Raw genomic sequence first — 15,625 nt, 5'->3', positions numbered from 1 at the left:
TTATAAGAATGAAACTCATTTAATAGCAACCTATGGCGGAAGTAGCTACCTGCTCACCGTTTTTAAGAGTCCAATCCTTTACTCTTTAACTGTTTCCTTTTTCCTTACCCAGGACAGGGATTTTGCGGACATTTTGGGATAAACATGCTTGAGTCTGAAGTGAGAGAGCCAAATCCCATCTCCAGAGCAAGCTACTCAGTGAGCGTAAACAGCACAGGACAGTCTGCCTAATTAACCTATGTTCCTGCCTCCACTGCTGATACTTCAGCAACTCCCATTTGACACTTTGACAGATAAGATCTTATTGGAGCACACTTGGAATAATTTATAACCAGAATAAAAAAAAATGTATTTTTGTTGTTGTTGTTGTTCTGGGCAGGATTTAGGACATTCATCCCTCAGGAGAGAAGAGATCCCAGATTTCAAGTGGACCTTTTGTGTCAAAGAAAAAAGGAGATCTAAGTGTCCACAGTCTGTGCTGCAGCATAGAGAAGAATGGGGGAAAGAGTCTGATAGGGAAGGGCTCATCAGCCAGATCATCATGAAGGGAGAGTCTAGGGAATTGGGTTTTGAGGCTTGATACACAGAAATGAATAAATAAATGGAAGGATGGGAGTAGAAAGGAACAGGAACATTATGGAGAATTTCAGACTGCTTGACATTTCATATTATGAAGTTGTCTGAGTCAGTGACTTATTGGGTCCAGATCTCAGTCCACAGGCATGAGAATGCCTTGCTGAGGTTTGTTTTCAGGCAAGTCAATGTGTTTAGGAATGGAAATCTTAGACTCCACTTTGGAATAGTCAAGGATTGTTGGAGCCCACAAGACTACAGTAAATGTACAGCTGACAGATTCATACGTGTACACACTTACAAAGTGTACAACTTACAGGGCACCCCATTTTGCAGAGCTGCAGGAACACTTGTCTTTTGGGAAAGTCAGGGTCATACCTGTGGAAACCTTGTGAAGCCATGATTCTGAAAGACCTCTGGAGCAAGGAGACTCTCACTCAAGTCTCAGGATAATACAAGCCCCCAGGAACTCACAGAAGACTGTCTTTGCTGCAATCACACAAGGTTTATTGACAGGACAGGAGCCAGTGCACTGGGGCCAAAACTCATTTCCCACGCAGGGGTAGAGAGTTCGAACCCAAGTAGCTGGGAGAAGGGGTATTTAAGGGAAGAAAGCATCCAAAGGGGGTAGGGAGGCCGTCATTGGGAAATTTAGAAAATACCAGTGATCATTGAAAAAGTAACTCCCTGTTTCTCAAGATTATAATGTAACTTTATCTTCAGCTAATTCCTGAAACAGAGTCACTGAACCGGTTAATCTAGATTTTTGATTCTTCTCTCCCTGCTTAGATTTTTGGCTCTATTTTTTCTGCTAGAGGGGTCTGGATTTATCCAGGTCTTTCAATTCTTCCCTTTGAAATGGGATTCATTCCCAAAACACCTCAGCAGTGTGACTTCTCCATGGGCAAACTTGCTCCATTCCCCCACACCATGAGGCCTTGGAGTGATGGCCTTCATTCTTTGTTCTAACAGTCAAATATATATAGAGTCAGTCCCACAAAATTACCTGCTAACAGACCACAGAGAAATTTCTATAGAAGATAGGCACTGGTCAGGAAGGCAACATGCCCCCACTTTTGCTAACAAACAAACAAACAAAGCTGGTTATCACCAGAGAGATTAGATGAGGAGAATGGGTGGATCCAAGACTCAGGGGTGTTCAGTAACTTTATCTAATGGTTTGGAATGTCAGGTACTTCCCCTTTAATGCTAACTCTTTCAAGGATCGAGCCAGCTGTTCCAGAGTACTACTTTGTCAAGTCCTACCTGCCCCTCTTTGTGATTTTGATATGCATATTATCATTGTCCTTGCCTATGGAATTTTCCAAGTATGTCTGTAAAAACTGGAAACCTTGTGGAGATCACCCATTACTCTTTTTCTCCTCGCTACGTCTTCTACTTCTTCCTCTTCCTTTTCTTCTTCTTTCTTCTTATTCTTCCCTTTATTCTTCTTCTTCTATGCACCTCTTCACTTCATTTTTCCCCTTGCATGAAAAATAAAGAACTTGCAGAGGTAACGTACTTGAGTTAATTTTTTACCCTCAGATCCTCACCTACCATAGACATCCAATTCCGAGCCCTGAGCGGGTACTGAGGCTGGCACTCAGAACCCCTGATATGAGGCTCATTTCTGATACTGAGTTCTCAAGACCAGAAAGTGGCCAGGAATGGCAGACCAGTGGGCCAGAATGTGTCCCTGGTTCTAATACCGTGGAAGGCAAAGTCAATGGCAGAAAGCTGAAAGAACACCCGGGGTTTGAAATTCCAGAACCCTAGCAAAAAGCCAAGATCCCCCCACCCCCAGGAATTTAACTGCAGGAGGGTTACTCTGAGGCACCTCTAGACTGAACACGAATCTTACTTTGGTGTTCAAAGTTCCATGTGCTGCATGGCCAAAGGTGTCTGCTCTGGGGCATCAGAGAGAGTATTATTGGAGGTGAGAGAAAAGGCATTTTGTGAGACTGGGAACTGAGTTTATCCAGGTTGTGAACAAAACCTCAAAACAAAACTTGCATCACTCACAAAAGCAGAGGCTATAATAAAACAGATTTTCAGGTAGGAACAGGCAGATGTTTTTAGATGGTAAAATGAGCTTGGAAGGTTCTTTGGAGAAGTAAGTGTGAGGAAGAGAGAGAGAAAGAACAGGGGAGGGAAAAGAGAGAGAGAGAGAGAAAGAGGGGAAAGAAGAAGAGGAAGAAAAAGAAAGAGTTTGTGTTACCCAAGGGAAGGGCTAGAGCCAAAACACTTTCTGGTTTTTGAAACCAAATGTTAGATCTGGATTGATAGATGTGATATAAAAAATAAAAGAAAGCAGTCATTAGAGCAATGAAGGGCCTCAGGCTCTACATGGGAGTGAAGACCCTGTGAAGAGGTGCAGGGTTCTTGAGGGTTTGAGAGGACAGAAGGCAACCTTTAGGATGGTAAATTCCATCTGCAGTTCTGCCCCACCCTACTCCCAGGCAAAATCTGAGTTGTAATCCCAATGGAGGCTGATATGTTGACTTTCTCATCAGGAGCTTCCTAGCTCCTAACTGCCTACAGATGTTCCCAGCTTGTCAACTTTCCTGACAGGAGTTTCTTAGTTCCCTTTAGGTCATTAATCCATTACAAAGTCATTAGCTCATTATCTGACACTGTCAGTGAAGCCAAGAGCCTAAGGATAGTCAGGTCATGGCACCTAGTGAAAAACCTTATAATATCATTCTGCCAAATGGAAATAGCAATAAAATAGATCTTAATGACATAATTGCTATCAGAGACCGTCACTGCATGACTCAGCCATCATGAGAGAAGTTACTTTTCACAGTAAATGGCACTTAATACAAATACTTAATATTATACTTAATAATATAACCTACATCTAACTCATCAATATAAAGACAATAAGAGACTTGGCAATGCTTGGACCTAAATGGTTTATTTGTATCACTCAAGGCTCAGGGGTCTATGCAGAAGAAGAGCAGAAAGACTGAAAGCCATGGGTGGTGGATACCTTCAAGGAGACAGTGTTTTTCAGACTAAATAGGCAAAGACTGTGACAGCATGCACAAGATTTGTATAAGCTAAAGCCAAGCAAAACCCAAGCCTGAAGGTAAGAAGGCATGAAGTCACATCTGTAGCCAGAAGCTGTTGCCACATTATTACTGCTGGCAAGGAGAAAAGTCAGTTTCCTTCAATGGCATACACTGGGTATATAGACCACACTCCAGGGCAGACCCCAGGAGTAGTCAGGAGTAGTAAGCCAACACAAGCTGGATTCCACAGGTTTGGACTACCCTCCTCCGTGAGAGTAGGGGGTGTGGCAGCACCAAGTCAAGTTGGTAAAGACATAGGGAAGATCTAGGAGGAGTTGTGGGAAAGAAATAAATATGATCTAAATATACTGTGTGAGATTCTCAAGAAATAGATAAACATACTATTTAAAAATCTGAATGTTCAGTTCGAACATTAACTTTAAGGTCAGACCACACCCCTGTGTGCCCAATGATGACCTATTGTGCATTATCAGTTCCAAAACATTCCAAGGCCAAGATGGCAAGCCTCAAGGACGAACTGATTAGGAATCTTCTTATGAAAGAACACCTCCTCCCAGCTCCCAGAACAAGATTATGGTTTTGGGGGTTGGTGTTGTTGGCATGGCTTGTCCCATCAGTATCCTAATGAAGGACTTGGCAGATGACCTTGCCCGTTTTGATGTCCTGGAAGACATACTCAAGGGAGAGATGATGGATCTCGAGAATGGCAGCCTTTTTCTTAGAACACCATAAATTGCCTCTGGCAAAGACTATAGAGTGATTGCAGACTCCAGTCTGGATTGTAACAGCAGGGTTCCCATCAGCAAGAAAGAGCCAACTTGATTTGGTCCAGTGAACATGAACATCTTTAAGTTCATCATCCCCAACAGTGTGATGTACAATCCAAACTGCAAACTGCTTATTGTTTCAAACCCAGTAGATATCTTGACCTACATAACTAATAAGTGGCTTTCCCAAAAATCGAGTTATTGGAAATGGTTGCAATCTGGATTCAGCTCAGTTCTGTTACCTGACGGGAGAAAGGCTGGGAGTTTATTTGCTGAGCTGTCATGGATGGGTCCTAAGGGAACATGAAGACTCCAGTGTGCCGATGTGGAGTGGCTTCAGTGCTGCTGTCATCTCCCTGAAGAATTTGAAGCCAGAACTGGGCACAGACGCAGACAAGGAATAGTGGGAAGAGGTTCACAAGCAGGTGGTTGACAGGACCTATGACATGATCAAACTGAAAGGTTATATGTCCTAGGCCATTAGCCTCTCTGAATCTTAGGAGGGTGCATCCCATTTCTACCAAGAATCTATGGAATGAAGGAAAGAAGGATGATGTCTTCCTCAATGTCACTTCTGCCCCGGGACAAAATCTTAGATGTTGTGACTGACTGACTCATGTAGAAAGGGCCTACTTGAAGAAAAGTGCTGATACATTCTGGGGGATCCAGAAAAAGCTGCAGTTCTAAAGTCTTCAGATGTCCTAGCTGTGCAGATGTGCAGGCTGCAACAGGGTTTCCATGAGACCACACACCGTCCCCTTCTCATCTATGCTGCGGTTAGTGAAGTCGTATTAAGGTGAGTTGGAGAAAACCTCAGTTCCTACAGCTCTATGCTGATGCTAAGTGGTACTTGTGTAGTGGTAACCTGCTTAGTTGACAGTCGCACTGTCTCCAAGATACACTGCCAGCTGTGTGCGGGCTTCACTTATCTTGTGAGCCTGTTATGTTTCTGTGCTGCAGAGCTTCACCAAATGTGCCTAAGCCAATGAGATCCCAAATAGTCATAACCTGGCTCTAGTATGTAAATCCCTTATGCCCATGTTGTATATAACTTTTCTACAGGATATTATTTATGTCTATAGTATACATTGCAATATTATGTAAAAAGTAAGACCTGCATATGGGTGATGCAACCAGCTACCCAAATGTCATGCCAACAAAAACTCCAAATAAACCTTCAACAGTAAAAAATTCTTTGAAGGTTCAAAAAGTTTTTGTTTTAAATTTAAAAACCAAAGCTGGGTGGTGGTGGCACACACCTTTAATCCCAGCACTGGGGAGGCAGAGGCAGGTGAATCTCTGTAAGTTTGAGGCCAGTCTGGTCTACAGAGGAAGTTAGTTCGAGAACAGCCAAGGCTACACAGAGAAACCCTGTCTCAAAACAAAGCAAACAAAGCAAAAATTAAAAACCAAACACAAGTGATGTCTTCCACAGAATTTTTTTTTTTTTTTTTGTTTCTTCGAGACAGGGTTTCTCTGCAGCTTTAGAGCCTGTCCTGGAGCTAGCTCTTGTAGACCAGGCTGGTCTCGAACTCACAGAGATCTGCCTGCCTCTGCTTCCCGAGTGCTGGGATTAAAGGCGTGCGCCACCACCGTCCGGCATTTCCACAAAATTTTTAATATTGAGTTTTTAGCTAGAAGGCACAATGTTATAACATATTTCCTGATCCTCTGGCACTTAAAGCTCTTCAGCCCTCTCTTCTGCCATGTTTCCTGAGCTTGGGGTATAGGGTTTGTGTTATATACATCGATTCAAGCTGGGCACCTCATGGCCAGTTGCTCTCTGCATTTGTAGATTTCTGTAATGGTCTCTGCTGTAAAAAGTCATGTCTTTGATGAAGAGTAAACAATATACTTATCTGTACTTAGAAGGGAAAGTGTTTAGAATGAAGTTGGGAATTATACTGGTTTAGGAAAATGGCAGTATTAAGTTCTCCTCTAAGATCCATGACCTCACCAGCTACAGGTAGTTAATAGGTTATGAATAAATCCTTTAATGAAGTGAGATAACACAAACAAACACTGGTGGGAAATTATGAAAATAGTTCAAGACATGAACGTAGAAATAGAATCATTAAAGAAAATACAGTCTGAAATAATACTGGAAATGAAAACTTTAGGAAGTCAAACAGAGGCCTCATAGGTAAGTCTTGCTCAGAAAGTACAAGAGGTGGAATAGAGACTCTAAGGCATTAGAGACCAGATAGAGAAATAGATACCTTGGTCAAAGACAATGTTAAATCTAAACAATCCAGCTCCCCCCCCCCAAAAAAAAACAGGAAATCTGGGCCATTACAGAAAGACAAAATCTATGAATCATAAGAATTGAGGAAGGAGAAGAAACCAAAATCAAATGCACAGAAAATATTTTTAACCAAATCATAGAAAAAAATTTTCCTAAACCCAAATAAGAAGATGCCTATCAAGATACAGGAAGCTTACAGAACGACAAATCTATTGGACCAGAAATGAAATTTCCCATAGTATGTAATAATCAAAACACTAAATATACAGGACAAAGAAAAATATTAAAAGCTATGAGAGAAAAAAAACCAAATAACACACAAAGGCAGACCACATTAATAACACTTGAGTTCTCAGTAAGAATGTAACACAAGCTGCCACAGCTGCCTGCCCAGACTACTATACCAAGCTACACCTTCGAACACAACAGAGAACATTCCATAATGAAAACATATTCAAATGTCTATCTACAAATTTAATCCAACAGAAGGTGCTAGAAGGAAAATTTCAATATGAAGTAGCTAACCACCCAAATAAACACAAGGAATAAATAATGTCAGACCAAAAAATCAAAAGAAGGGGTTAAAAGAAACCCACACCACTACAACAAAATAGTGGGAATCAACAAACACTGCTCATTGGTAACTCTCAACATCAATGGTCTCAATTCCACAATAAAATAACGCAGACTAACAAAATAGATTCAAAACCAGGATCTACCTTTCTGCTTCATCCAAGAAATGCACCTTAACACAAAGGAAAGACATCGATCATTTCAAGGTAAAAGGATGGAGAAGCATATTCCAAGCAAATGGACATTTTAAAGCAAATAGCCATTTTAATATCTGACAAAATAGACTTCAAATCAATGCTAATCAGAAGAGATAGGGAAGGACAGTAAAGAACATTAAAGGAAAAATCCACCAAAGGGACTTTATAATTCTAAACATTTATGCATCAAACACAAGGGCACCCAAGTTCATAAAAGAAATACAACTATAGCTAAAACCACATAGTGACCCTCAAACAATTGTAGTGGATGACTTCAATGCCCAGCTCCTGCTAACAGATGGGCAGGCCATCAAAGCAAAAAGATAAACAGAATTGCTCGAGATAAATCACATCATAAATCAAATGGACCTAGCCGATATTTCAGAAAATTTCACCCAAACACAAAAGAACACAGCTTCTTCGCAACAACTCATGGGACTGTTTCTAAAATTGACCACGTACTTGGACACCAAGCAAGTCTCAACAGATAGAAGAAAACTGAAAGAACACCTTGCACTCATTATATGTGACCATCAGATATTGAAGCTGGATATCAGCAAGGGAAAGCTTACAAACTCATGAAAGCTGAACCACTCAGTACTGGGTGGAAAATGGGTTGAAAAAGAATTTAGAAAAGAAATTTAAGAATTTTTAGAATTAAATGAAAATTAAAACACAGCATATCTAAACTTATAGGACACATTAAAGGTAATTCTAAGGGGCAAGTTTATAGCACTATCTAAAAAAAAAATGGAGAGGTTTCTTATTTGTAATTCAATGGAACACCTGAAAGTCCTAAGACAAAAAGAAGAAATAACTTCCAAGAATAGACAGCTGCTGAAGTCTTACAGCTAGTGGTTACCCACCCACTGGGGCGTGGCCTCTTATACTATATATGCTGATGCAGAGCATGTGTATGACCTCCCACCCCCACTTCCACCCCCACCCCCTTTACAGTTGCGGATTTTAGTTTTTGATCTCCTTTTCAGCAAAGGATTCAGATTTTTAAGTTTACCCCTGAATAAATAACCATCTATTTCTCATTTCTGAGCTAGTGTGGGATTTCTTTTAAGTGACCATCTTCAGACAGCAAGAAAAATCAAACTCAGGCTGAAATCAATATAAGAGAAACAAACAAGAAAGACCAATATGAAGAATCAATAAAACAAAGAGCTGATTCTTTGAGAAAATCAGTAAGATTGACAAACTCTTAGCCAAATTAACTAAAAGACAGAGAAAAAAGACACTAACAAAATTAGAGATAAAAATGAGTACATAGCAGACATTGAGGAAATCATGTGGACTTTACTTCAACAAACTGAAAAACCCAAAAGAAATGAATAATTAATTTTCTTGATATATACTACCCACTAAAGTTAAAGATTAGATGAACATTTTTAAATTGGTCTATAACCCCTAGTATTATAGAAGCAGTAATTATAAGTCTATCAAGTATAAACCAAAAAAAATGCCCATATCCTATTAATAAAAAGCTGGGAATACAAACCACTGTTAAGGGCGGGACCCATGCCAAGTAGTAGGTGACCAACACCAACAAAACTAAATAATATTTTTGGAATAATTTTGTCTCATAATGCTTTGTCTGTGCATTTTTTAACTCACAGAGCTTTTGCTTCTGTATTATGGGTTCTGGTTTTGTGGTTTTATGGGATCTATGTATGAATGTTGGTGTGTGTCTACATGCCTCTATGTGTTTCTTGTGCCTTTCTTTGGCTCTTTTTTTCCAGAATTTTTATTTGTTTTGTCCGATTCTGTTGCCTTCTTTTACTCCTGTTTTTAGTTGTCTGTGTGTTCTAATAACAGAGAAAAGAAGGATGTGAATTTGGATGGGGAGGTGGGAAGGATCTGGGAGAAGATGGCGGAGAAAAAAGAGTGATCAGAATTTATTGCATGAAAAAAGAAACTAAAAATGAAGCAAAACTGTGATATTTTCAATCCTACTCATTCTGAACCATGAGAGCAAACTAATGTGTTTTATTTCTCCACATTTTATTATGAAAATTATAAAACTATAGGAAATATTAAAAACAAATACAATGATACCCATTCTCTTTTCACTTACATACAAAAGTGACTAACATTCTGCCAATATTTTATTTTCTCTTTCTCATAATTTGTGCTATGTGTGAATTTAGGAGTATAATCATCCCTCAATAAGACACATGTGGGTTAGTGTTCTCTAGAGGAATAAAATCAGTAGGATGAATATGCATCATGAAAAGCAATTTATCAGATTAGTTTATGTGATAGGAACTGAGTAGACCAACAGTGGCCATCCACATGCTGGGGAGAGAGGTTCAGGCTCCAGGAGCTGCTCAATCCCTGAAGCTAGATATCTCTTCAGTCCCAATTTTGTCCAGAAGTTGTGGGAAATTCCTGGAAAGCTGCTGGTCTTTGCATTGGAAGGTGGGAAAGACTGGGTTCTGAAGTAATGAAGGATGGCATCAGCCACAGAAGTGACTGAGGTCATGCACTCGCCATTGGGTGGTGAAAAGGAGGCAGACAAAACCAGGAATGAGCCAGGCGGTGGTGGCTCACGCCTTTAATCCCAGCACTCGGGAGGCAGAGGCAGGGCAGATCTCTGTGAGTTCGAGGCCAGCCTGGTCTACAGAGCTAGTTCCAGGACAGGCTCCAAAGCTACAGAGAAACCCTGTCTCGAAAAACCAAAAAAAAAAAAAAAAAAAAAAAAAAAAACCAGGAATGATTCTTACTTATGCTTATATCTGGGCCACACCCAAAAGTGCTTCCTACTTCCTACCAAAGTTCTTATCTCACCGGGTTTTAACTGATTTTTCAAGGGAGAGATGGTAGATAATGGTTCCAAAATTCAAGGGCAAGAAAGGGACACAATAATATCTGAAATCTGTATGTGATTACAGTGACTCTATCTCTATCTTGCTGTGTCTTTTGCAGAGCTCTTGTTTTCTTTATATTGGTTTCATTCTCTAGAGCATCCTTCTTATTTGATTTAAAATACCTAGAAAAATTTGAAGTGTGTTACTCCTTCTTGCTCCATGTCTTCATTCAATGCCCCACATTTCTCTAGCACCAGAAGGATTGAGAAATACAGCAATGTTTGTGTGTGTGAAACCATAGTATGTAATGTTGATAGTTTTGCACAGATTTATTCACCAGTCCTTATAGCTCATTCTTTCACAAGTAAGACTTTGCCTGAAAGCCTTTCCAAAAACTTCCCCACACATTCTGTATCGACATCTGAACAACTTCATGATTAGGAAAATAGGATTACTTTTTAGAATGTTTGGGCTGATTTAAGAAGCTTGGGAAATAAACATCTCCTCAGGCCTCCAGCCCTACAGAAGGGCTAGACAAAATCGAGGTAGGAAGGAAGAAAATGATTGCTTAGTAGATAACCAAAATGGAATTCTTTCTTTAAGCATTAAAGAAATTATTTAAATCTCTGCCCCATATTTAATTGGATTATTTTGCATTTTGATGTCTAATTTCTTGAGTTCTTTATATATTTTGGAGATCAGTCCTCTGTCTGTTGTGGGTTGGTAAAGATGTCTTCCCATTCAGTAGGTTGCCGTTTTGTCTTATTGACTGTGTCCTTTGCCTTACAGCTTCTCACTTTCAGGAGGTCTCATTTATTTATTGTTGTTCTCAGTGTCTGTACTACTGGTGTTACATTTAGGAAGTGGTCTCCTAAATATATGTGTATGCCTGCAGGCCAGAAGAGGGCACCAGACCCCATTACAGATGGTTGTGAGCCACCATGTGGTTGCTGGGAATTGAACTCAGGACCTTTGGAAGATCAGGCAATGCTCTTAACCTCTGAGCCATCTCTCCAGCCCTGTGTCCATGTGTTTAAGGCTACTTCCCACCTTCTCTTCGAGGAGGTTCAGTGTAACTGGATTCCTGTTGAGGCCTTTGTTCCATTTTGGCTTGAGTTTTGTGCATCAGTTTAGATATGGATCTATTTGCATTCTTCTACATGTTGAAATCCAGTTATGCCAGCACCATTTATTGAAAATACTTTATTTTTCTATTGTAAAGTTTTAGCTTTTTTGTTAAAAATCAAGAGTTCATAGGTGTGTGGATTAAAATCGAAGTCTTTGATTTGATTTCATGTAGTGAGATGTGGCAGGCTGTGTTCCTGCGGCCCAGCTCCCGGCCGCCTGGCTAGCTTATGCCCCAAAATAATTACATGGAAACTGTATTCTTTTAAATACTGCCTGGCCCATTAGTTTCAGCCTCTTATTAGCTAATTCTCAAGTTTTGCTTTAACCCATTTCTAATAATCTGTGTAGCACCACAAGGTGGTGGCTTACCAGGAAAGATTCAGCACATCTGACCTGGTGGCTGGCTTCATGGTGACTGTCTCAGAGAGGAGAGGCATGACGATTACCTGAAGCATCTGCCTCACTTCCCTCTTCCCAGCATTCTGTTCTATCTACTCCACCCACCTAAGGGCTGGCCTATCAAATAGGCCGAGGCAGTTTCTTTATTAACCAATAAAATCAACTCAAAAAGAAGACCCTCCCACATCAGTTTCATTGTTCCACTTGTCTGTTTTTATTGTTTTCATTACTGTAGCTCTATAATAGAGCTTGATATCAGGGATGGTGATACCTCCAGAAGTTCCTTTATTATACATTCTTGTTTTGGTTATCCTGGGTTTTTTGTTTTTCCATATGAAATTGAGTATTTTTCTTTCAAGGTCTGTGAAGAATTGTGTTGGGATTTTGATGGGGTTTGCATTGCATCTGTAGATTGCTTTTGGTAAGATTGTCATTTTTATTATGTTGATTTTACCTATACAAAAGCATGGGAGATCTTTCCATTTTCAGAATTCTCACAGAAGAATCTTAAATGGCCAAAAGACACTTAAGGAAATGCTCAATATCCTTAGCCATCAGGGAAATGCAAATCAAAATGACTCTGAGATACATCTTATAACAGTCAGAATTGCTAAGATTAAAAACACTGATGAAGCACTATTCATAATATCCAGGACATGAAAACAACCTAGATGCCCCTCAACCAAAGAATGGATAAAGAAAATGTGGTGCATTTACACAGGGAGTTCTACTCATGGCCATAAAACAATAACATATTGAAATTTGCAGGCAAATGGGTGGAGCTTGAAAAAAAGAAACATCCTTAGTGAGGTAGTCTAGACCCAGAAAGACAATCATGGTGTATACTCACTCATAGGTGGATATTAGATGTAAAGCAAAGAATAACCAGCCTAAAGTCCATGGACCTAGAGAAGCTGGGTAACAAGGAGAGCCCTAAGAATGATATTTATGAATTTTGTGGGGAAATAGACAAGATCTCCTGAGAAAATTGGGAGTGTGTATGGTGGAGAGAAGGGAAGGTGGAAGGGGAGGGAGAAAAAGGAAGGGTAGAAGAACATGAGGGATCAGAATGGCTGATATGGGGTAAAGACAGAGAAGGAAAGCAATATCTTGATTGAAGGGGCTTTATGGGGCTAAATAGAAATCTGGAACCAGGAAAATTTCCAGGAATCCACAAGGATGACTCTAACTAAGACCCTAAGCATTATTGGAAAGGGTGCCTGAGCTGTCCTTCCCCTGTAATCAAATTGATGACTATCTTAATTATAACCATAGACCCTTTACCCATCAACTGATGGAAACAGATGCAGAGATCCACAGCTAAGCACTGGGCCAAGCTCCCAGAATCCAGTCGAAGAGAGGGAGGAGCGATAATATGAGCAAAGATGTGGGAATTCTTTCTGTGTGTGTGTTGCTTTTATGGGTTAATAAATAAAGAAACTACTTTCAGCCAATGTTTAACAGAATATAGCCAGGCTAGAAAAGATCATCGATAATAATCAAGCTTATAATCATGTTAGTTAGATTTTCTAGATGTACAGAAATATATTTCAGATGAATAGTTATTCTTCAAACCTTTCAATGACTACAGAATATGCCATTTAAAATGTTTTAAGAACTTAGGACTTTTCATGGCAGTGAGACACATCTGCTCCTGGCAATACCAATCCACTACAAGAGGATGATGGGCATCAAAGAGGCTCCTCATAGATTTTGTTAGCTATTTGGGCAAGAAACTGCTCTTTCCCAAACTGTTTGACTGGACTTGCAGGACCCACAGAAAAATGACTGCTGAACTTGCTTAAAGGTGAGACCATTCTTCGGGTTCCTGTTTCATGAAAGATTCTACCAGACATTCTGTAGGACACAGAAGAAAGTAACTGTTGGACTTTGCCATTGCAAGGCAAAACTGATCTTCAAATTCACTGCTTAATGGAAAAGTCTGCTGGATACTGTAGGCCTGTAGGCTGAAGATAGATGCTCCAACTATACAGAAAAACTTTGGGTGACTGTCACAGCAGTGAAGTGTCTCTGTCAACTCTAGAGTTTTGAAAGTTGTTTGCAATGCACTTTCTGTTAACGCAGGTAATATTATATCCTTCTGGGGTCTTTGATGGAGTTGAAGAATAGATATAGTTTTCCTTAGTTGTGATAAGAGATAAAGTAGATATAAATATTGTAACTGAAATTCTTGCTTGGTAATTGTCTTGTTATATATAACTTTACTATGTTAAAGTTAAAACCTTTTTTATTTAAACAGAAAAGGGGAAATGGTATGGAAAGTCCTTCTGTATATGTGTTGCTTTTATTGGTTAATAAGTAAAGAAGCTACTTTTGGCCAATGGCTTAACAGAATATAGCCAGGCTGGAAAAGATTATATAGAGAATAGTCAGAGTTCAAGAGAAACCATGTAACCACAGGTGGAAAAAGACACATTGGAACCTTGCTAGTAGGCCACAAGACTAATGGTAAAATATAAAATAATAAAAATGGGTTAATTTAAAATATAAGAGCTAGCTAGCAATATGCTTAAGCTATTGACCAAGCAGTATTACAGTATTCTGAGGTATTATTTTGTGATCTAGGCATCCAGGAACAAACAAGTGCCCTCTTACTATAGTACATAGAAACAGTTGACCTGAGCTAGTGGGTGCTCCCTGACTCCAGACTGACAATGGGGGAAACTGCATTGGAACAAACTAGGCCCTCTGAACGTGGATGACAGCTGTGCGGTTTGGGCAGTCTGTGGGGTCACTGGCAATGGGACCAGAATTTATCCCTAGTGCCTGAACTGGCTTTTTGGAGTCCATTCTCTTTGCTCAGCCTAGATAAGGTAGGGAGGGTTTTGGTCCTGCATCAAACTTATGTGTCAGACTTTGTTGACTTCCCAAAGAAAGCCTTACCCTCTCTGAGGAGTGAATGTGGGACAGAAAGTGGAGGGAGCAGAAATAGGTGAGGGAATGGGAACTGGGATTGGTAAGTAAAATGAGAAAATATTGTTTTAAATAATAATAGTAATAATAAAACAAAAAACCAGATCAAACAAAAAAAGAAATTATTACACTTAAGGTAATAAAATTCTTTCTTTAAGAGATTTGGTAAATTTGTTAAACCTAAGGTAGCCCACCATGTAGAAGGGACCTAAAGTATAAATTTATTATATTCAGCTCAGTAATAGAAGTGGATCCATATACTCCATGTCATGGAAGTTTGTATGGGAGTTCATAGAACTATGTTAATTTCAATGGGTACTGCCTGAAAATTATAAAAATAAATGCTGCTATAGACATATAATTCCAATGTAACAAGAAGACTCAATAATTATTTCAAACAAAGGCTCTAAACATTTTATTGGTCTCAAAATTTCTAGGATTGAATACTCCATTTCCATCCTAAGTATATAAATGTTTTTGTGTTTCTCACATTTATATACATGAATTCTTAATTATCCTAATAAATTATTTTTCTCAAATTACCTAGATATGTCACTTTCAGATCGATTACAATGGATATTTGACTTCTTAAAATTTTAAGAAGACTGATGGTCAAAACAGAGAGGAATGAAAGAAGATGGAGAAGCCAGATAACAGACATCCACAAACATACATTTTTCATGAAGATTTCTTCAAAGAAGTTATCGCCATCATAGTAGTGAATGGCTGACATCTGGTGGTCAAACTCGGAAAAAAAAACATGGGTAGATTTGTACATTCATAAAAAATGGTTCTGTTAAATAAATGATGGTTCTGCTTTAAGAATAATTTTAATGTAGTTGACCAAATATAATAATACATAATTTATCTGTCTGATTGCTATGTCTGTGTCATCCAAAGCATCTAGGTGTTTGTAAACATCTGGAAAGTGAGTTGCTCAATAGATATTGAAAGTGCT

The 15,625-nt window shown here is 39.3% G+C and overlaps 1 pseudogene; it reads left to right on the top strand.

Annotated features, from left to right (window-relative positions):
* Positions 1–4,098: 4,098 nt before the first annotated feature.
* Positions 4,099–5,062, top strand: LOC119821040 (annotated as a pseudogene).
* The last annotated feature ends 10,563 nt before the right edge of the window (positions 5,063–15,625 follow it).

Source organism: Arvicola amphibius, chromosome 8 (assembly GCF_903992535.2).
Source record: "Arvicola amphibius chromosome 8, mArvAmp1.2, whole genome shotgun sequence".
Lineage (NCBI taxonomy): Eukaryota > Metazoa > Chordata > Mammalia > Rodentia > Cricetidae > Arvicola > Arvicola amphibius.
This window is presented reverse-complemented; position numbering and strand designations above follow the sequence as displayed.